The 24,367-nt window shown below is 40.1% G+C and overlaps 2 non-coding genes and 1 pseudogene across 2 annotated transcripts; all 3 read right to left on the reverse strand.

Annotated features, from left to right (window-relative positions):
- Positions 1 to 24,367, reverse strand: part of LOC112778125 (alpha-galactosidase 2-like) — a 65,096-nt pseudogene that overhangs the window by 18,134 nt on the left and 22,595 nt on the right.
- Positions 12,931 to 13,038, reverse strand: LOC112780789 (small nucleolar RNA R71). The gene has a single exon (XR_003191604.1). It is a non-coding gene; the product is annotated as a small nucleolar RNA R71 (small nucleolar RNA).
- Positions 21,030 to 21,137, reverse strand: LOC112780997 (small nucleolar RNA R71). Its single transcript, XR_003191798.1, has one exon. It is a non-coding gene; the product is annotated as a small nucleolar RNA R71 (small nucleolar RNA).

Here is a 24,367-nt window from a genome sequence, read left to right on the forward strand (position 1 = left end):
AGGTAATCCAAAGATGCCTAATACAATAGTAAAAGGTCCTATTTATAATAAACTAGTCACTAGGGTTTACATGAGTAAGTAATTGATGTATAAATCCACTTCCGGGGCCCACTTGGTGTGTGTTTGGGCTGAGCTTAAGTGTGGCACGTGTAGAGGTCCTCCTTGGAGTTGAACGCCAGTTTTAGTGCCAGTTTGGGCGTTCAACTCTGGTTTTGGCTCCTTTTCTGGCGCTAGACGCCCGATTTGGGTAGGAAGCTGGCATTGAACGCTAGTTTACGTCATCTATTCTTGGCCAAAGTATGAACTATTATATATTGCCGGAAAGCCCTGGATGTCTACTTTCCAACGCAATTAGAAGCGCGCCATTTCGAGTTCTGTAGCTCCAGAAAATCCACTTTGAGTGCAGGGAGGTCAGAATCCAACAGCATCAGCAGTCCTTCTTCAACCTCTGAATCTGATTTCTGCTCAAGTCCCTCAATTTCAGCCAGAAAATACCTGAAATCACAGAAAAACACACAAACTCATAGTAAAGTCCAGAAATGTGAATTTAACATAAAAACTAATGAAAACATCCCTAAAAGTAACTAGATCCTACTAAAAATATACTAAAAACAATGTCAAAAAGCGTATAAATTATCCGCTCATCACCTGTCCTATGGCTGATGAGGCTCATCTGTCGGTTATCCAGCCAACCCGACAAGTCCGAAAACCTTAGACTGTCCCCCGTCGCGCATCCCCATGAGTCTATGCATAGATTTCACATTCATATATCATTCAAATCACTCACTGGGGGCTATCCATACCCGGGAATTTATAGTGCCCGGTCACCCTTACGACGTAGGGTCAATAGAGTATCGAGATCCAACCTGGAACACGTGGTGGCGAGCCACGGTTTTGTTACCTAAGGAAACTCGTATCTCAGATATCATTCATAAGCCATTTCATATTTATAATCAATATATCATCATTTATCAAGCCATGGCATTAAACTTCCTTTAACATTCTCATCTTCTTTATAAAACTCCTTATTTTACCTCTTACTTTACCCCCAAGTTATCTTATTTTCCTAGCTTCAACTAGCTATTGGTCTTAGTACCATACCTTAAGTCTAAAAGGGAGAAAATGAAGGTTTAGAAGTGGAAATTTGGTTTGAAACAGCCAAAATCCGGTTTTGCAGCAGGCAGTAGTCACGCATACGCGAGTCATGCGTACGCGTGATCATGCGTATTAGCTTTTCACGCGCGCGCATGGCTTCTCGCGCATGCGTCGCTAAAATGCCACGCCACGCGTACGCGTGGGCCACGCGTATGCGTGGATGGACGATTTTCCAAAATGTAGAATGCCCAGAAAGCTGCATATCCAGTTTTTAACCTGCATTAATCCAGTTTCATACACCAATTTTCCAACGTCCATAACTTGCTCTACAAAATTCTGTTTTTCACAAAATTGATATCGATTAAAAGCTTGTAAAACCATCTTTCATTTAAATTAGATCACATTTTCATCCAATATTTGAGGAGCAAGTTATGGACTTCCAAAGTTCATTAAAATCCACATTTTACCAAAAATATACCAACCACACTTTTGCCAAACTTACTTATCATCACTCACAAAATTTGCATATTTGCCACATATTAAGCTTATTCCATTAATACTATCCACCAATGCATTCATATTCACACCAATACATAAAACTCATGCAATAATCATAAATCCACCCTTTCCAACCATAAGCTTCCATTTCAAGAATTCATTAACCTATTTCCTTCATCCATTAATAACACTCATAAATCACCTTTAACTAACTCAACAAGCCATAATCACCAAATTCCATTAACATATATCAGTGTCATCATCAACCTTTCATTAACAATTCCAAAATCACATATCTAACAATGTCAACATTTCATACTCATAATTTTTCAACACAAACTCAAGAATTAATATACCCAATATCATCACAAAGCTAACCATTTAATGCATATAACTACTTCAACTTATCCTATAAGGCACTAGCCTCAGTTTTCACACAACCTTAAATATTATACGCGTGTTCATACCCTGGGTCAAGCTGTCCGACCCGGGATGTTTAGCGACAAGCCGACCGACCTCTTCAGGTCAGACTATCCGACCTCTTCTCAAAGAGCTCGGCCAAATCGACAGGAAAGCCCAATAAAGGGCCCAAATAGGGGAACACGACCCAAATCCAAAGGCAGTCCAAGCCTATAGAGATAAAGGCGGTTCCCTTAAAGATAAGCTGACCTCACCCAAAGATAAGATAAGATAAGATAACTAACTTATCTTATCGGAAAGGTCAGCCCACACTACTATAAATACACTGGAGCACCCAGGTATAACTCATACTCTGATTCTACATAAAACATGTTTAATACCCATGCTAACTTAAGCATCGGAGTCTCTTGCAGGTACCCCCCACCTTCTGGTGACCAAGGATCAGAAGTGTAGCCAGTCCAACAAGTCGGACACAACAGCTCCGGCTGCCACCAGCCAGCCGGACACGTCATCTCCGACCAGAACTGAAGATCTCATCCGAGATCGACCTACAATTTCAGGTAACCCTCGGAACATTGGCGCCGTTGCCGGGGAACCTGGAAGTCATCCCATCACCATGGCGGACGACCACGACAACGATCACAACTCTGGTTTGGTGGACAGAACACCAAATAAAGATACGGACGCCACCTCCAAACACAGAAATTTTGGAAGCTATCCGTAAGCAACAGAATCGCCTTAAACAGCTGGAACAAAAAGCTAAGAGAAACCTCCGGAGAGAAACCAGGCGACCTCGAAAGCTAGAGGACAAGCTCCTAAAGCTCGAGACTGATCTCAAAGCCAAAACCATTCAACCTAGTCACGATGACGACTCTTACAAGGACAAAGATCCCTTCACCAAGGAGATCATGAAAGCTAAAGTCCCAAAGGACTTTAAAGCTCCCGACATGACCCCGTACGACGGCACATCGAATCCAAGCCATCATCTCAGCATTTTCAGAAGCATAATGTATCTCACCGATGCCTCGGACGCCATTCGATGCAAAGCCTTCCCGACTACCCTAATAAAGACGGCAATAAAGTGATTCGACAGTTTGCCTCCAAAATCCATCACAAGTTTTGACGACCTTGCTAAAAAAGTTCCTCGCCAGGTTCTCCATCCAGAAGGATAAAACCAAGCATGCCCTGAGCTTACTAGGGATTAAGCAAGGAGATCGGGAAAGTCTTCGCAACTACATGGAAAGATTCAACAAAGCATGTCTGGACATACAAAGTCTTCCAACAGAAGCGGCCATCATGGTACTCATAAATGGCCTCAGAGAAGGACCTTTCAACCACTTAATATCTAATAAGTGCCCAACATCTCTAAACGAGGTCCGACAAAGGGCGGAAAAATATATCAATATGGAGGAGAACTCCATGTTGGGAGATAGCTCAAAAACTGGATTCTCCTAACCCACCACGGGATAAGGATAAAGAATTCAGGAAGAAAGAAGACCAACCCACTGAGAAACCTATCTCCTGTGAATGTCTACCGAGAGATATACAACACTGAGAAGATCCTACCACCTCGCCCAATCAAAAACAAAAGAGGTCGGACAAGTTGAAGGTCCACCTCACAACAACGAGGTCGGGCGAGTTGAAGGTCCACCTCACACCGAAGAGGTCGGGTGAGTTAAGGTCCACCTCACACCAAAGAGGCCGGACAAGTTGAAGGTCCACCTCACACCAAAGAGGTCGGACAAGTTGAAGGTCCACCTCACAACAAAGAGGTCGGACAAGTTGAAGGTCCACCTCACACCAAAGAGGTCGGACGAGTTAAACATCCACCTCACACCAAAGAGGTCGGACGAGTTGAAAAGGACAACAGAATGCGAACAAGCCTTCTGAGATTTCAAAAATTCTTGGGGCAACCACCCATTCTCACCAGACCCCGGGAAAGTGAAGAACTCATATTATACCTCGCAGTGGGAAGTCGGTCAATAGCCTTAGCGCTAGTCAGAGAAGACGAAAGTGGGCAACAACCCGTCTACTTCATCAGCAAAGCTCTACAAGGGGCCGAACTAAACTATCAAAAGATAGAAAAAGTTCGCCTATGCCTTCATACTCACCTCTCGACGACTCCACCTATACTTTCAAGCTCACACTATCAGAGTTTGGACCAACCAGCCCATAAAAGGCATCCTACGGAAAATAAACTTAGCTGGAAGAATCCTACAGAAGACAGCTCGGATAATTTGGGGGACCCTGGATAAAACCAGAGAACATCTCGGACAATTCGGGGGACCCTGGACAAAAACAGAAAACAGCTCGGACAAATCGGGGAAAATGAAGTCCGACACATAGAATGTCCGAGCTGATGCATTTTCAAAACCAGCCAGCACCAACAACTCAGACAAAATCGGGGAAAATGAAGTTCGACACATAAAATGCCCGAGCTGATGCATTTTCAAAACTAGCCAACACCAAACCAGGGGGCAATAACAGAAGCCTCATCCAGGCTACATTACAAGACCACAACAAGTCGATCTCGAAGGCGGTATAAGGAATGTACTCAGGGTCAGCCACAGTAAAACGCATTAAAACTATGAAATCCAGCCAATCAGGCATGCTGTCCGGGATCTTAGTAGACATCTCAAAGACATAGGTCGACTATGGGGTTACTACCAAACAACTCAGGAAAATAAGAAAACAACTCGGATAATAATAGCAAAATATCAAGTGACAGATGTGGCAGTAAAAGAGAAACCCCAAGACTCACACGAAAGTCCAGGGGCACCCTTTGGAGGCAACAACAGGGCAAGAACACAGAAAAAAGAAGTCGACAATCTATACCCAAACAGTCTGAACACCTCTCAAACAAAAGGTCAAAACAAAAGCTAGAACTTTTGTACAAAAGGAGTTAGGCAACGATGAAAAGAAACAGGAACAGCAACCAAACCCTAAGCAAAGCACACATTCTTCTCAAAGGCGAATGAAAAGTGACAACAAACGATCAAAGATGCAAACTTTTTGCAGAAAGAACCAAAGTTCTTCAGAGCAAATACAAAGTCAAAGCTTTACATTAAAAGCATGCCAACTTCCCTATAGCCCCACCTGAAGAGCTCCCACAAGTCCTATGGGCATATCAGACAACCCCACACTCCACTACAAAGGAATCACCCTTCCGATTAGCTTACGGAATGGAGGCAATGATCCCAGTGGAGGTCAAAGAAGGATCGCCCAGAGTGATCCACTACAGTGAAGAGGCCAACTCCCAACTTCAAAAGAAAGAACTCGACCTACTTCCAGAAACCCGAGAAAGAGCTTGGATCAAGGAAGAGGTGTTAAAACGTCAAATGGCCTCAAGATACAATCGGAAGGTAATCTAGCAACAACGATCTCATTCTAATTCGAAAGGACATCAGAATAGGTCGGTCAGGAGAAGAGAAGCTAGCAGCCAACTGGAAAGGACCATACCAAGTTGTTCAGAAGAATTGGGAAAGGTTGCTACAAAGTGTCCAACCTCGAGGGGCAAGAGCTACCAAGGTCATGGCATGCCTGCAATCTAAAAAGGGCGCCAGGCCGAGATCCAAAAAGATTGTCCGACCTAGAAAGGTAAGTACTAACATGTACACACTCTTATCTTCATTTTATTGTTTAAAAGATTGTAGATTCCCTAAAAAGTTTCCTACCAAGACGCCCGACTACGGCAGGTCGGCAAGGTGAACACCAAATTCACCGCCCGATCATGACAAAGTCGGCAAGATGAAAACCAAATTCATCGTCTGATTACAAAGCGACAAGTCGGCAAGGTGAAAACCAAGTTCACCGCCCGACCACGACAGAAACCGAATTCATCGTTTGATTTCGACAAAGGTCGACAAAGTGAAAACTAAATTCACTGCTATACCAAGACACATTAATCTGAAACGCAAATTTCACTGCCGGATCACGACAAGGTCGGCGAGGTGAAAACCAAATTCACCGTCCGATCACGATAAAAGTCGGCGAAGATGAAACCAGAATTCATCACCCGATTTCGACAAGGTTGGCAAAAAAGTGAAAGAAGAATTCATCGCCCGATTATAAAGCTACAGATCGGCAGAAAGTAAAAATCAAATTCACTACACGATCACAATAAAGATGATCGTCCGATAAAGATGAAAATGCGATTCATCTAAAGGACGATCGAACAAAGATAGAAATCACCTTCTACAAATCGGCAAAGATGAACACAGAATAATGCAAGAAGTTATCGAAAGTGATCCGAAAAAGAACCTGACGAGGTCTTATAGATTGCTAAATAGTAACCTAAAGACTGGCCGACGTTAAGAAGTCGGACCAAGTCAACCCAAGTTATAAGTAAACCCTGGAAAGAGGTCTGGCCAACCCTATTAAAGAGGATTACTTTAACTTAGAAGGGCCCGACAAGACAAAGTCGGCCCAAAACAAAAAAGTTATAAAAGTAATCCCTGAAAGAGACCTAACAAAGGTCCAAGAAAGAGGATTACAAAATAACTTAGAAGAGATCGATATGACGAAGTTGGTCTCCTACAAAAAATAAGTTATAGAAGTAATCCCTGAAAGAGACCTGAACAAGATCCAAGAAAGAGGATTACAAAAATAACTTAGAAGGGCCCGACATGAAAAAGTCGGCCCAAAACCAAAAAGTTATAAAAAGTAATCCCTGAAAGAGACTTGACAAAGGTCCAAAAAAGAGGATTACTAAAAATAACTTAGAAGGGACCGACATGACGAAGTCGGCCCAACCAAGCTACAAAAGTTATAAAATGTAATCCATAAAAAGAGACCTGACAAAGGTCCAAATAAAATGGATTACTAGAAATAACTTAGAAGCGACCGACATGAAGAAGTCGACCCAAAGCTACAGCTTGGACCGACAAGAAGAAGTCGGACCAACGAAAGCTACAGCTTGGACCGACAAGAAGAAGTCGGACCAACGAAAGCTACAGCTAGGACCGACATGAAGAAGCCGGACCAACAAAAGCTACAGCTTGGACCGGCAAGAAGAAGTCGGACCAATGAAAGCTACAGCTCGGAACGACACGAGAAATCGGACCAACGAAAAGCGTGCGCTAAAAGGGACATAGCTTTGCCCAAAAAGCCACGGCTCCATGACAAAGCTATCAAAATTGTTCAGAATGACTAAAAAGTGTTCTAAGAGAACACTAAAAAGTTGTCGTACAAGTTAGCCCCAAGGACCACCTCGACCAAGCCGAAAGTGGACAAAACCAGAAGTGATCAAAAAAGGTCGGACAACAAAGTACCGACACTCTACAAAGATCCACAAAAAGGGACAAAGACATCTCACAAAGGCCCAAGAAAGGTCAAAAGACCAAAGCCTGAAGTGCTTCGCTGAAAAGTACGAAGTCTTGAAAAAAGACACTACTTAAAAAGCGAAAAGCACAGCCTCAAAGACAGAGCTAAAAAGTCATCCAAACAAACTATAAAAAGGTTCCCCATCGGAACACTACCTAAAAATTTGTTGGATTATGACTAAAAAGCTCGAGCAGTGAAGACAAACAAGTCGGAAGAAGGCTGAAAAGACCTCTCACCAAAAAGGGGCAATGCCAAACTCGCACAAGGAGAAACTACTCAAGATCGACCAAAGTCAGGATGCTTGAGCACGACTTCCTCAAAGAGATCGAAGCTCTGAAAGCACGATCTCACGGAAAAGTCCGAACTCAAGCAGGGGCAAAGTCATACAGGTCGATGTCAGCTAAGAAGAGGCACAAAAACGATCTCAAAAAAGCCAAAAGGTTGGAAAACAACTTAAGGCTCAAATGTGCTTAGCTAAAAGGGATAGAACCCCACTCAAGGAAGGCACAATCTCAAACAGGGCTACGTACGTTATCCGAGACTAAAAAGGGTTCTATATAAAGAACACTAAAAAGTCATTGGACAATTCACTAAAAAGCCCGGATATCAAGCCACAGGGATAACTTCGCCAAAGCAGAGGGTTGTCAACACAAACTTAAAGCAAGGCATGATCCAGAAGGCAAGGGTAGAAAACCCACACTACAACTCAAAAGAGGTTGGACTGTGAAGTACCAAACCTCTAGAAAATCTGCAAAGATTGCAAAGCAATGAAGAAACAAGCCAGATAGATGCTTGAGCACGACTTCCAAAGAGATCGAAGCTCTGAAAAGCACGATCTCACGGAAAGATCGAACTCAAGCAGGGGCACTGTTCATACCCTGGATCAAGCTGTCCGACCCGGGATGTTTAGCGACAAGCCGACCGACCTCTTCAGGTCAGACTATCCGACCTTTTCTCAAAGAGCTCGGCCAAATCGACAGGAAAGCCCAATAAAGGGCCCAAATAGGGGAACACGACCCAAATCCAAAGGCAGTCCAAGCCTATAGAGATAAAGGCGGTTCCCTTAAAGATAAGCTGACCTCACCCAAAGATAAGATAAGATAAGATAACTAACTTATCTTATCGGAAAGGTTAGCCCACACTACTATAAATACACTGGAGCACCCAGGTATAACTCATACTCTGATTCTACATAAAACCTGTTTAATACCCATGCTAACTTAAGCATTGGAGTCTCTTGCAGGTACCCCCACCCTCCGGTGACCAAGGATCAGAAGTGTAGCCAGTCCAACAAGTCGGACACAACAGCTCTGGCCGGACACGTCATCTCCGACCAGTACTGAAGATCTCATCCGAGATCGACCTACAGTTTCAGGTAACCCTCGGAACAACGCGCGAAACCTAAATCATACCTTGGCCGATCACTTTATTCAATCCAAGGCAGCCTCACAAGCAAGAGCACAGCCCCCAACACTCAAAGAAACCAGCCACAAACCAAGCTTCAATCACCCATAAGCCTTTAAACACTCACTTTTCACTTCCAATGCATACATATGGGCTTGATTCGTACCTAATACACACATATATTACCAATTCAAATTTCACCTAATAGATTAATAGTTAAATTTAAGATTAGGGTAACCTTACTGCTCCCACATGTGTAGCAACTCAAACCCAGTAAGCTCCACAAGCTAAATCAAGGCTAGAACACCAAAATTGAACAATTTTCAACATAATTGTTCATGAAGTTTTGAAATTGGGGGAAGCTGGCTGAGAAGGAAATAGTGAGTTACTGATGAGCGGATAATTTATACGCTTTTTGGCATTGTTTTTAGTATGTTTTTAGTAGGATCTAGTTACTTTTAGGGATGTTTTCATTAGTTTTTATGTTAAATTCACATTTCTGGACTTTACTATGAGTTTGTGTATTTTTTTGTGATTTCAGGTATTTTCTGGCTGAAATTGAGGGACTTGAGCAAAAATCAGATTCAGAGGTTGAAGAAGGACTGCTGATGCTGTTGGATTCTGACCTCCCTGCACTCAAAATGGATTTTCTGGAGCTACAGAACTCAAAATGGCGCGCTTCTAATTGCGTTGGAAAGTAGACATCCAGGGATTTCCAGCAATATATAATAGTCCATACTTTGCCCAAGTTTAGATGATACAAACTGGCGTTCAACGCCAGCTTTCTGCCCAATTCTGGCGTCCAGCGCCAGAAACAAGTTGCAAAGTGGAGTTCAACGCCCAAACTGGCACAAAAGCTGGCGTTCAACTCCAAGAATGACCTCTCCACGTGTAGACTTCAAGCTCAGCCCAAGCACACACCATGTGGGCCCCGGAAGTGGATTTATGCATCAATTACTTACTTCTGTAAACCCTAGTAGCTAGTTTATTATAAATAGGACCTTTTACTATTGTATTAGACATCCTGGATTGTATTCTGATCCTGTGATCACGTTTTAGGGGGATGGCCATTTGGCCATGCCTGGACCTTTCACTTATGTATTTTTAACGGTAGAGTTTCTACACTCCAGAGATTAAGGTGTGGAACTCTGCTGTTCCTCAAAGATTAATGCAAAGTACTACTGTTTTCTATTTAATTCATCTTATTTCGCTTCTAAGATATTCATTCGCACTTCAACCTGAATGTGATGAACGTGACAATCATCATCATTCCCTATGAACGCGTGCCTGACAACCACCTCCGTTCTACCTTAGATTGAATGAGTGTCTCTTAGATCTCTTAATCGGAATCTTCGTGGTGTAAGCTACAATGATGGCGGCATTCAAGAGAATCCGGAAAGTCTAAACCTTGTCTGTGGTATTCCGAGTAGGATTCAATGATTGAATGACTGTGACGAGCTTCAAACTCGCGAGTGCTGGGCGTAGTGACAGACGCAAAAGGAGGGTGAATCCTATTCCAGCATGATCGGGAACCTCAGATGATTAGCCGTGCCGTGACAGGGCATCTTGGACCATTTTCACAAGAGGAGGGGATGTAGCCACTGACAACGGTGATGCCCTTGCATAAAGCCAGCCATGGAAAGGAGTAAGACTGATTGGATAAAGACAGCAGGAAAGTGGAGGTTCAGAGAAACGAAGGCATCTCCATACGCTTATCTGAAATTCTCACCAATGATTTACATAAGTATTTCTATCCTTCTTTTATTATTAATTTCGAAAACTCCATAACTATTTTATATCCGCCTGACTGAGATTTACAAGGTGACCATAGCTTGCTTCATACCAACAATCTCCATGGGATCGACCGTTACTCACGTAAGGTTTATTACTTGGACGACCCAGTGCACTTGCTGGTTAGTTATGCGAAGTTGTGAAGATATGTTTAGACCATGGTTTTGTGCATCCGTTTTTGGTGCCATCACCAGGGAATCAATTTCGAACAATAATTCACAACCTGAGTAACAATTTCGCATACCAAGTTTTTGGCGCCGTTGCCGGGGATTGTTCGAGTTTTCGGCAAGCTTTTGGTCCGGTAACATCAGTGCCAAGTTTTGATCCGGCAACAACACCAAGTTATTGGCGCCGTTGCCGGAGATTGTTCGAGTTTGGACAACTGACAGTTCATCCTGTTGCTCAGATTAGGTAATTTTCTTCTTATTTTGTTTTCAAAAGGTTTTCAAAAATATTTCAAAAATTTTTCTTTTGTTTTCGAAAAAATTAAAAGAAAATACAAAAAAATTAGAAAATCATAAAAATCAAAAATATTTTTTGTGTTTCTTGTTTGAGTCTTGAGTCATGTTATAAGTTTTGTGTCAATTGCATGTTCATCTTGTATTTTTCGAAAAAATTCATGCATTCATAGTGTTCTTCATGATCTTCAAGTTGTTCTTGGTAAGTCTTCTTGTTTGATCTTTGCATTTGCATGTTTTGTGTCTTTTCTTGTTTTTCATATGCATTCCTGAATTCTTTATGTCTAAGCATTAAAGAATTCTAAGTTTGGTGTCTTGCATGTTTTCTTTGCATTAAAAATTTTTCGAAAATGTGTTCTTGATGTTCATCATGATCTTCATAGTGTTCTTGGTGTTCATCTTGACATTCATAGCATTCTTGCATGCATTCATTATTTTGATCCATAACTTTCATACATTGCATCATTTTTCTTGTTTTTCTCTCTCATCATAAAAATTCAAAAATCAAAAAAATATCTTTCCCTTTTTCTCTCTTAAAATTTCGAAAATTAGATTTGACTTTTTCAAAAATTTTTAAAATCTAGTTGTTTTTATGAGTCAAATCAAATTTTCAATTTAAAAAAAAATCTTATCTTTTTCAAAATCTTTTTCAAAAATCAAATCTTTTTTCAATTTTTTAAGTTATTTTCTAAAATTTCAAAAATATTTTTCAAAATTCTTTTTCTTAATTTTACATCATATTTTCGAAAATAACATCAGCAATTAATGTTTTGATTCAAAAATTTCAAGTTTGTTACTTACTTGTTAAGAAAGATTCAAACTTTAAGTTCTAGAATCATATCTTGTGATTTCTTGTGAATCAAGTCATTAATTGAGATTTTAAAAATCAAATCTTTTTCAAAAAACTAATTTCTATCATATCTTTTCAAAAATATCTTCTTATCTTACCTTTTTCAAAAAAATGATTGCAAAATATCTTTTCTAACTTCCTAACTTATTATCTTTTCAAAATTTGTTTCAACTAACTAACTAACTTTTTGTTTGTTTCTTACCTTTTTCAAAACTACCTAACTAACTCTCTCTCTCTAATTCTCGAAAATATCTCCCTCTTTTTCAAAAATTCTTTTTAATTAATTAATTATTTTAACTTTTGATTTTAAACTTTTCAAAAAAAATTACTAACTCTTTTTCAAAAATTATTTTCGAAAATCCTCTCCCTCTCTCATCTTATTCTATTTATTTATTCATCTACTAACATCTCTTCCTCACATCACTCACCAAATTTGAACCCCCTTTTCTATCTGTGTTCGAATTTTTTTTCTTCTTTTCTTCTTCTACTAACAATAAGGAACCTCTTTACTATGACATAGAGGATTCCTCTTCTTTTTTTTCTCTTCTCTTTCTTATGAGCAGGGACAAAGAAAAAGGCATTCTTGTTGAAGCTGATCCAGAACCTGAAAGGACTCTGAAGAGAAAACTAAGAGAAGCTAAATTACAACAATCCAGAGACAACCTTATTGAAAATTTCGAACAAGTAAAGGAGATGGCAGCCGAACCCAACAACAATAATGCAAGGAGAATGCTTGGTGACTTTACTGTACCTAATTCCAATTTACATGGAAGAAGCATCTCCATTCCTACCATTGGAGCAAACAATTTTGAGCTGAAACCTCAGCTAGTTTCTCTGATGCAGCAGAACTGCAAGTTTCATGGACTTCCATCTGAAGATCCTTTTCAGTTCTTAACTGAATTCTTGCAGATCTGTGATACTGTTAAGACTAATGGAGTAGATCCTGAAATCTACAGGCTCATGCTTTTCCCTTTTGCTGTAAGAGACACAGCTAGAATATGGTTGGACTCTCAACCCAAAGACAGCCTGAACTCTTGGGATAAGCTGGTCACAGCTTTCTTAGCCAAGTTCTTTCCTCCTCAAAAGCTGAGCAAGCTTAGAGCTGATGTTCAAACCTTCAGACAGAAAGAAGGTGAATCCCTCTATGAAGCTTGGGAAAGATACAAGCAGCTGACCAAAAAGTGTCCTTTTGACATGCTTTCAGAATGGACCATCCTGGATATATTCTATGATGGTTTATCTGAGCTATCAAAGATGTCATTGGATACTTTTGTAGGTGGATCCATTCACCTAAAGAAAACGCCTGCAGAAGCTCAAGAACTCATTGACATGGTTGCTAATAACCAGTTTATGTACACTTCTGAGAGGAATCCTGTGAATAATGGGACGCCTATGAAGAAGGGAGTTCTTGAAATTGATACTCTGAATGCCATATTGGCTCAGAATAAAATATTGACTCAGCAAGTCAATATGATTTCTCAGAGTCTGAATGGAATGCAAGCTGCATCCAACAGTACTCAAGAGGCATCTTCTGAGGAAGAAGCTTATGATCCTGAGAACCCTGCAATAGCAGAGTTAAAATACATGGGTGAACCATATGGAAACACCTACAATCCATCATGGAGAAATCACCCAAATCTCTCATGGAAGGATCAAAAGCCTCAACAAGGCTTTAATAATGGTGGAAGAAACAGGTTTAGCAATAGCAAGCCTTTTCCATCATCCACTCAGCAACAGACAGAGAATTCTGAGCAGAATCCATCTAGCTTAGCAAATTTAGTCTCTGATCTATCTAAGGCTACTGTGAGTTTCATGAATGAAACAAGCTCTTCCATTAGAAATTTGGAAGCACAAGTGGGCCAGCTGAGTAAAAGGATCACTGAAATCCCTCCTAGTACTCTCCCAAGCAATACAGAGGAGAATTCAAAAGGAGAGTGCAAGGCCATTGAATTAATTACCATGGCCGAACCCACAAGAGAGGAGAAGGACGTGAATCCCAAGGAGGAAGACCTCCTGGGACGTCCAGTGATCAATAAGGAGCTTCCCTCTGAGGAACCTAAAGAATCTGAGACTCATCTAGAGACCATAGAGATTCCATTGAACCTCCTTATGCCATTCATGAGCTCTGATGAGTATTCCTCTTCTGAAGAGAATGAGGATGTTACTAAAGAGCAAGCTGCCAAGTTCCTTGGTGCAATCATGAAGCTAAATGCCAAATTATTTGGTATTGAGACTTGGGAAGATGAACCTCCCTTGTTCACCAATGAACTAAGTGATCTGGATCAACTGACATTGCCTCAGAAGAAACAGGATCCTGGAAAGTTCATAATACCTTATACCATAAGCACCATGATCTTTAAGGCTCTATGTGACCTTGGTTTAGGGATAAACCTCATGCCCCTCTCTGTAATAGAGAAACTGGGAATCTATGGGGTGCAAGCTGCTAAAATCTCATTAGAGATGGCAGACAATTCAAGAAAAGAGGCTTATGGACAAGTAGAGGACATGTTAGTAAAGGTTGAAAACCTTTACATCCCTGCTGATTTCATAATCCTAGATACTGGGAAGGATGAAGATGAATCCATCATCCTTGGAAGACCCTTCCTAGCCACAGCAAGAGCTGTGATTGATGTGGACAGAGGGGAATTAATCCTTCAACTAAATGAGGATAACCTTGTGTTTAAAACTCAAGAATCTCTCTCTGCAACCATGGAGAGGAAGCATGAAAATCTTCTCTCACTACAGAGTCAACCAGAGCCCCCACAGTCAAACTCTCAGTTTGGTGTTGGGGGGCCACAACCAAACTCTAAGTTTGGTGTTGAACTCCCATACCCAAACTCTAAGTTTGGTGTTGGGAAGTCTCAACAAAGCTCTGAACATCTGTGAGGCTCCATGAGAGCCCATTGTCAAGCTATTGACATTAAAGAAGCGCTTGTTAGGAGGCAACCCAATGTTTATTTATCTAATTTTGTTTTTGTTTTTCATGTTTTCTTAGGTTCATGATCATGTGGAGTCACAAAATAAACGAAAAATTTAGAAACAGAATCAAAAACAGCGGAAGAAAAATCACACCCTGGAGGAAGCACCTGTCTGGCGTTCAACGCCAGAACAGAGCATGATTCTGGCGCTGAACGCCCAAAATGGGCAGTATCTGGACGCTGAACGCCCAAAATGGGCAGCATCTGGGCGCTGAACGCCAGAATTGCACCCTGGAGAAGAGCTGGCGCTGAACGCCCAGAACAAGCATGGTTCTGGTGTTCAACGCTAGAAATGGGCAACAAATGGGCGTTGAACGCCCAAAATGGGCACCAACCTGGCGCTGAACGTCCAGAGTTGTGTGCAAGGGCATTTTACATGCCTAATTTGGTGCAAGGTTGTAATTCCTTGAACACCTCAGGATCTGTGGACCCCACAGGATTATCTCAGGATCTGTGGACCCCATAGGATCATCTCAGGATCTGTGGATCCCACAAGATCATCTCAGGATCTGTGAATCTCACAGGATCCCCACCCACCTCACCCTCTCTCTCTCCATTCATGGTCATCCCTTCTGTTTTCCATTCACCACTCACATCCATACACACATCCCTCTATCTCCTCCATATCTTCTTCTTCTTCATCTATTCTTTCTTCTCTTGCTTGAGGGCGAACAATATTCTAAGTTTGGTGTGGTAAAAGCATAAGCTTTTTGTTTTTCCATTACCATTAATGGCACCTAAGGCCAAAGAAACCTCAAGAAAGGGGAAAGGGAAGACAAATGCTTCCACCTCTGAGCCATGGGAGATGGAAAGATTCATCTCACAAGCCCATCACTAAGAAAAGGATGGAGCAAACAAGAGAGCACATTCATGAATCTCAATAGGCACATGAAGAAGCTCATCATCAAGAAATCCCTGAGATACATCAAGGGATGCACTTGCCTCCACAGAATTTTTGGGAGCAAATCAACACCTCCCTAGGAGAATTAAGTTCCAACATGGGACAACTAAGGGTGGAACATCAAGAGCACTCCATCATCCTTCATGAAATAAGAGAAGATCAAAAAACAATGAGGGAGGAGCAACAAAGACAAGGAAGAGACATAGAAGAGCTCAAGGACATCATTGGTTTCTCAAGAAGGAAACGCCACCATCACTAAGGTGGACTCATTCCTTGTTCTTACTTTCTCTGTTTTTCGTTTTCTCTATGTTAAGTGCTTATCTATGTTTGTGTCTTCATTACATGATCATTAGTAGTTAGTAACTTTGTCTTAAAGTTATGAATGTCCTATGAATCCATCACCTCTCTTAAATGAAAAATGTTTTAATTCAAAAGAACAAGAAGTACATGAGTTTTGAATTTATCCTTGAACTTAGTTTAATTATATTGATGTGGTAACAATGCTTCTTGTTTTCTGAATGTATGCTTGAACAGTGCATGTGTCTTTTGAAGTTGTTGTTTAAGAATGTTAAATATGTTGGCTCTTGAAAGAATGATGACTAGGAGACATGTTATTTGATAATATGAAAAATCATAAAAATGATTCTTGAAGCAAGAAAAAGCAGCAAAGAACAAAGCTTGCAGAAAAAAAATAATAAAATAGGCAAAAAAAAAAGGAAAAAAAAAAGCAAGCAGAAAAAGCCAAAAGCTCTTAAAACCAAAAGGCAAGGGCAAATAAAAAGGATCCCAAGGCTTTGAGCATCAGTGGATAGGAGGGCCTAAAGGAATAAAATCCTGGTCTAAGCAGCTAAACCGAGCTGTCCCTAACCATGTGCTTGTGGCGTGTAGGTGTCAAGTGAAAACTTGAGACTGAGCGGTTAAAGTCAAGGTCCAAAGCAAAAAAAGAGTGTGCTTAAGAACCCTGGACACCTCTAATTGGGGACTTTAGCAAAGCTGAGTCACAATCTGAAAAGATTCACCCAATTATGTGTCTGTGGCATTTATGTATCCGGTGGTAATACTGGAAAACAAAGTGCTTAGGGCCACGGTCAAGACTCATAAAATAGCTGTGTTCAAGAATCATCATACTGAACTAGGAGAGTCAATAACACTATCTAAACTCTGAGTTCCTATAGAAGCCAATCATTCTGAACTTCAATGGATAAAGTGAGATGCCAAAACTATTCAAGAGGCAAAAAGCTACAAGTCCCGCTCATCTGATTGGAGCTATATTTCATTGATAGTTTGGAATTTATAGTATATTCTCTTCTTTTTATCCTGTTTGATTTTCAGTTGCTTGGGGACAAGCAACAATTTAAGTTTGGTGTTGTGATGAGCGGATAATTTATACGCTTTTTGGCATTGTTTTTAGTATGTTTTTAGTAGGATCTAGTTACTTTTAGGGATGTTTTCATTAGTTTTTATGTTAAATTCACATTTCTGGACTTTACTATGAGTTTGTGTGTTTTTCTGTGATTTCAGGTATTTTCTGGTTAAAATTGAGAGACTTGAGCAAAAATCAGATTCAGAGGTTGAAGAAGGACTGCTGATGCTGTTGGATTTTGACCTCCCTGCACTAAAAATGGATTTTCTGGAGCTACAGAACTCAAAATGGCGCGCTTCCAATTGTGTTGGAAAGTAGACATCCAGGGCTTTCCAGAACTATATAATAGTCCATACTTTGCCCAAGTTTAGATGACACAAACTGGCGTTCAACGCCAGCTCTCTGCCCAATTCTGGCGTCCAGCGCCAGAAACAAGTTGCAAAGTGGAGTTCAACGCCCAAACTGGCACAAAAGCTGGCGTTCAACTCCAAGAATGACCTCTCCACGTGTAGACTTCAAGCTCAGCCCAAGCACACACCAAGTGGGCCCCGGAAGTGGATTTATGCATCAATTACTTACTTCTGTAAACCCTAGTAGCTAGTTTATTATAAATAGGACCTTTTACTATTGTATTAGACATCCTGGATTGTATTCTGATCCTGTGATCACGTTTTAGGGGGATGGCCATTCGGCCATGCCTGGACCTTTCACTTATGTATTTTTAACGGTAGAGTTTCTACACTCCATAGATTAAGGTGTGGAGCTCTGCTGTTCCTCAAAGATTAATGCAAAGTACTACTGTTTTCTATTCAATTCATCTTATTTCGCTTCTAAGATATTCATTCGCACTTCAACCTGAATATGATGAATGTGACAATCATCATCATTCCCTATGAACGCGTGCCTGACAACCACCTCCGTTCTACCTTAGATTGAATGAGTGTCTCTTAAATCTCTTAATCAGAATCTTCGTGGTGTAAGCTAGAATGATGGCGGCATTCAAGAGAATCCGGAAAGTCTAAACCTTGTCTGTGGTATTCCGAGTAGGATTCAATGATTGAATGACTGTGACGAGCTTCAAACTCGCAAGTGCTGGGCGTAGTGACAGACGCAAAAGGAGGGTGAATCCTATTCCAGCATGATCGGGAACCTCAGATGATTAGCCATGCCGTGACAGGGCATCTTGGACCATTTTCACAAGAGGAGGGGATGTAGCCACTGACAACGGTGATGCCCTTGCATAAAGCCAGCCATGGAAAGGAGTAAGACTGATTGGATGAAGACAGCAGGAAAGTGGAGGTTCAGAGGAACGAAGGCATCTCCATACGCTTATCTGAAATTCTCACCAATGATTTACATAAGTATTTCTATCCTTCTTTTATTATTAATTTCGAAAACTCCATAACTATTTTATATCCGCCTAACTGAGATTTACAAGGTGACCATAGCTTGCTTCATACCAACAATCTCCATGGGATCGACCCTTACTCACGTAAGCTTTATTACTTGGACGACCCAGTGCACTTGCTGGTTAGTTATGCGAAGTTGTGAAGATATGTTTAGCCCATGGTTTTGTGCATCCGTTTTTGGTGCCATCACCAGGGAATCAATTTCGAACAATAATTCACAACCTGAGTAACAATTTCGCATACCAAGTTTTTGGCACCGTTGCCGGGGATTGTTCGAGTTTTCGGCAAGCTTTTGGTCCGGTAACATCAGTGCCAAGTTTTGATCCGGCAACAACACCAAGTTATTGGCGCCGTTGCCGGGGATTGTTCGAGTTTGGACAACTGACGGTTCATCCTGTTGCTCAGATTAGGTAATTTTCTTCTTATTTTGTTTTCAAAAGGTTTTCAAAAATCTTTCAAAAATTTTTCTTTTGTTTTCGAAAAAATTAAAAGAAAATACAAAAAAATTAGAAAATCATAAAAATCAAAAATATTTTTTGTGTTTCTTGTTTGAGTCTTGAGTCATGTTATAAGTTTGGTGTCAATTGCATGTTCATGTTGCATTTTTCGAAAAAATTCATGCATTCATAGTGTTCTTCATGATCTTCAAGTTGTTCTTGGTAAGTCTTCTTGTTTGATCTTTGCATTTGCATAGTCTTGAGTCATGTTATAAGTTTGGTGTCAATTGCATGTTCATCTTGCATTTTTCGAAAAAATTCATGCATTCATAGTGTTCTTCATGATCTTCAAGTTGTTCTTGGTAAGTCTTCTTGTTTGATCTTTGCATTTGCATGTTTTGTGTCTTTTCTTGTTTTTCATATGCATTCCTGAATTCTTTATGTCTAAGCATTAAAGAATTCTAAGTTTAGTGTCTTGCATGTTTTCTTTGCATTAAAAATTTTTCAAAAATGTGTTCTTGATGTTCATCATGATCTTCATAGTGTTCTTGGTGTTCATCTTGACATTCATAGCATTCTTGCATGCATTCATTGTTTTGATCCATAACTTTCATACATTGCATCATTTTTCTTGTTTTTCTCTCTCATCATAAAAATTCAAAAATCAAAAAAATATCTTTCCCTTTTTCTCTCTTAAAATTTCGAAAATTAGATTTGACTTTTTCAAAAAATTTTAAAATCTAGTTGTTTTTATGAGTCAAATCAAATTTTCAATTTAAAAAAAAATCTTATCTTTTTCAAAATCTTTTTCAAAAATCAAATCTTTTTTCAATTTTTTTTAGTTATTTTCTAAAATTTCAAAAATATTTTTCAAAATTATTTTTCTTAATTTTACATCATATTTTCGAAAATAACATCAGCAATTAATGTTTTGATTCAAAAATTTCAAGTTTGTTACTTACTTGTTAAGAAAGATTCAAACTTTAAGTTCTAGAATCATATCTTGTGATTTCTTGTGTATCAAGTCATTAATTGAGATTTTAAAAATCAAATCTTTTTCAAAAAACTAATTTCTATCATATCTTTTCAAAAATATCTTCTTATCTTACCTTTTTCAAAAAAATGATTGCAAAATATCTTTTCTAACTTCCTAACTTATTATCTTTTCAAAATTTGTTTCAACTAACTAACTAACTTTTTGTTTATTTCTTACCTTTTTCAAAACTATCTAACTAACTCTATCTCTCTAATTTTCGAAAATATCTCCCTCTTTTTCAAAAATTCTTTTTAATTAATTAATTATTTTAACTTTTGATTTTAAACTTTTCAAAAAAAATTACTAACTCTTTTTCAAAAATTATTTTCGAAAATCCTCTCCCTCTCTCATCTTATTCTATTTATTTATTCATCTACTAACATCTCTTCCTCACATCACTCACCAAATTCGAACCCCCTTTTCTATCTGTGTTCGAATTTTTTTTCTTCTTTTCTTCTTCTACTAACAATAAGGAACCTCTTTACTGTGACATAGAGGATTCCTCTTCTTTTTTTTCTCTTCTCTTTCTTATGAGCAGGGACAAAGAAAAAGGCATTCTTGTTGAAGCTGATCCAGAACCTGAAAGGACTCTGAAGAGAAAACTAAGAGAAGCTAAATTACAACAATCCAGAGACAACCTTATTGAAAATTTCGAACAAGTAAAGGAGATGGCAGCCGAACCCAACAACAATAATGCAAGGAGAATGCTTGGTGACTTTACTGCACCTAATTCCAATTTACATGGAAGAAGCATCTCCATTCCTACCATTGGAGCAAACAATTTTGAGCTGAAACCTCAGCTAGTTTCTCTGATGCAGCAGAACTGCAAGTTTCATGGACTTCCATCTGAAGATCCTTTTCAGTTCTTAACTGAATTCTTGCAGATCTGTGATACTGTTAAGACTAATGGAGTAGATCCTGAAGTCTACAGGCTCATGCTTTTCCCTTTTGCTGTAAGAGACAAAGCTAGAATATGGTTGGACTCTCAACCCAAAGACAGCCTGAACTCTTGGGATAAGCTGGTCACGGCTTTCTTAGCCAAGTTCTTTTCTCCTCAAAAGCTGAGCAAGCTTAGAGCTGATGTTCAAACCTTCAGACAGAAAGAAGGTGAATCCCTCTATGAAGCTTGGGAAAGATACAAGCAGCTGACCAAAAAGTGTCCTTCTGACATGCTTTCAGAATGGACCATCCTGGATATATTCTATGATGGTTTATCTGAGCTATCAAAGATGTCATTGGATACTTCTGTAGGTGGATTCATTCACCTAAAGAAAACGCCTGCAGAAGCTCAAGAACTCATTGACATGGTTACTAATAACCAGTTTATGTACACTTCTGAGAGGAATCCTGTGAATAATGGGACGCCTATGAAGAAGGGAGTTCTTGAAATTGATACTCTGAATGCCATATTGGCTCAGAATAAAATATTGACTCAGCAAGTCAATATGATTTCTCAGAGTCTGAATGGAATGCAAGCTGCATCCAACAATACTGTGAGTTTCATGAATGAAACAAGCTCTTCCATTAGAAATTTGGAAGCACAAGTGGGCCAGCTGAGTAAAAGGATCACTGAAATCCCTCCTAGTACTCTCCCAAGCAATACAGAGGAGAATCCAAAAGGAGAGTGCAAGGCCATTGAATTAATTACCATGGCCGAACCCACAAGTGAGGAGAAGGACGTGAATCCCAAGGAGGAAGACCTCCTGGGACGTCCAGTGATCAATAAGGAGCTTCCCTCTGAGGAACCTAAGGAATCTGAGACTCATCTAGAGACCATAGAGATTCCATTGAACCTCCTTATGCCATTCATGAGCTTTGATGAGTATTCCTCTTCTGAAGAGAATGAGGATGTTACTGAAGAGCAAGCTGCCAAGTTCCTTGGTGCAATCATAAAGCTAAATGCCAAATTATTTGGTATTGAGACTTGGGAAGATGAACCTCCCTTGTTCACCAATGAACTAAGTGATCTGGATCAACTGACATTGCCTCAGAAGAAACAGGATCCTGGAAAGTTCATAATACCTTGTACCATAGGCACCATGATCTTTAAGGCTCTGTGTGACCTTGGTTCAGGGATAAACCTCATGCCCCTCTCTGTAATAGAGAAACTGGGAATCTATGGGGTGCAAGCTGCTAAAATCTCATTAGAGATGGCAGACAATTCAAGAAAAGAGGCTTATGGACAAGTAGAGGACATGTTAGTAAAGGTTGAAAGCCTTTACATCCCTGCTGATTTCATAATCCTAGATACTGGGAAGGATGAAGATGAATCCATCATCATTGGAAGACCCTTCCTAGCCACAGCAAGAGCTGTGATTGATGTGGACAGAGGGGAATTAATCCTTCAACTAAATGAGGATAACCTTGTGTTTAAAACTCAAGGATCTCTCTCTGCAACCATGGAGAGGAAGCATGAAAAGCTTCTCTCACTACAGAGTCAACCAGAGCCCCCACAGTCAAACTCTCAGTTTGGTGTTGGGAGGCCACAACCAAACTCTAAGTTTGGTGTTGAACTCCCATACCCAAACTCTAAGTTTGGTGTTGGGAAGTCTCAACAAAGCTCTGAACATCTGTGAGGCTCCATGAGAGCCCACTGTCAAGCTATTGACATTAAAGAAGCACTTGTTGGGAGGCAACCCAATGTTTATTTATCTAATTTTGTTTTTGTTTTTCATGTTTTCTTAGGTTCATGATCATGTGGAGTCACAAAATAAACGAAATGGGCAGAGCATGGTTCTGGCGCTGAACACCCAAAATGGGCAGTATCTGGGCGCTGAACGCCCAAAATGGGCAGCATCTGGGCGCTGAACGCCAGAATTGCACCCTGGAGAAGAGCTGGCGCTGAACGCCCAGAACAAGCATGGTTCTGGCGTTCAACGCCAGAAATGGGCAACAAATGGGCGTTGAACACCCAAAATGGGCACCAACCTGGCGCTGAATGCCCAGAGTTGTGTGCAAGGGAATTTTACATGCCTAATTTGGTGCAAGGTTGTAATTCCTTGAACACCTCAGGATCTGTGGACCCCACAGGATCATCTCAGGATCTGTGGACCCCACAGAATCATCTCAGGATCTGTGGACCCCACATGATCATCTCAGGATCTGTGAATCTCACAGGATCCCCACCCACCTCACCCTCTCTCTCTCCATTCATGGTCATCCCTTCTGTTTTCCATTCACCACTCACATCCATACACACATCCCTCTATCTCCTCCATATCTTCTTCTTCTTCATCTATTCTTTCTTCTCTTGCTTGAGGGCGAGCAATATTCTAAGTTTGGTGTGGTAAAAGCATAAGCTTTTTGTTTTTCCATTACCATTAATGGCACCTAAGGCCAGAGAAACCTCAAGAAAGAGGAAAGGGAAGATAAATGCTTCCACCTCTGAGCCATGGGAGATGGAAAGATTCATCTCACAAGCCCATCACTAAGAAAAGGATGGAGCAAACAAGAGAGCACATTCATGAATCTCAACAGGCACATGAAGAAGCTCATCATCAAGAAATCCCTGAGATACATCAAGGGATGCACTTGCCTCCACAGAATTTTTGGGAGCAAATCAACACCTCCCTAGGAGAATTAAGTTCCAACATGGGACAACTAAGGGTGGAACATCAAGAGCACTCCATCATCCTTCATGAAATAAGAGAAGATCAAAAAACAATGAGGGAGGAGCAACAAAGACAAGGAAGAGACATAGAAGAGCTCAAGGACATCATTGGTTTCTCAAGAAGGAAACGCCACCATCACTAAGGTGGACTCATTCCTTGTTCTTACTTTCTCTGTTTTTCGTTTTCTCTATGTTAAGTGCTTATCTATGTTTGTGTCTTCATTACATGATCATTAGTAGTTAGTAACTTTGTCTTAAAGTTATGAATGTCCTATGAATCCATCACCTCTCTTAAATGAAAAATGTTTTAATTCAAAAGAACAAGAAGTACATGAGTTTTGAATTTATCCTTGAACTTAGTTTAATTATATTGATGTGGTGACAATGCTTCTTGTTTTTTGAATGTATGCTTGAACAGTGCATGTGTCTTTTGAAGTTGTTGTTTAAGAATGTTAAATATGTTGGCTCTTGAAAGAATGATGACTAGGAGACATGTTATTTGAAAATCTGAAAAATCATAAAAATAATTCTTGAAGCAAGAAAAAACAGCAAAGAACAAAGCTTGCAGAAAAAAAAATAATAAAATAGGCGAAAAAAAAGGAAAAAAAAAAGCAAGCAGAAAAAGCCAAAAGCTCTTAAAACCAAAAGGCAAGGGCAAATAAAAAGGATCCCAAGGCTTTGAGCATCAGTGGATAGGAGGGCCTAAAGGAATAAAATCCTGGTCTAAGCAGCTAAACCGAGCTGTCCCTAACCATGTGCTTGTGGCGTGTAGGTGTCAAGTGAAAACTTGAGACT

Source organism: Arachis hypogaea, chromosome 19, assembly GCF_003086295.3.
Source record: "Arachis hypogaea cultivar Tifrunner chromosome 19, arahy.Tifrunner.gnm2.J5K5, whole genome shotgun sequence".
NCBI classification, from domain to species: Eukaryota; Viridiplantae; Streptophyta; class Magnoliopsida; order Fabales; family Fabaceae; genus Arachis; species Arachis hypogaea.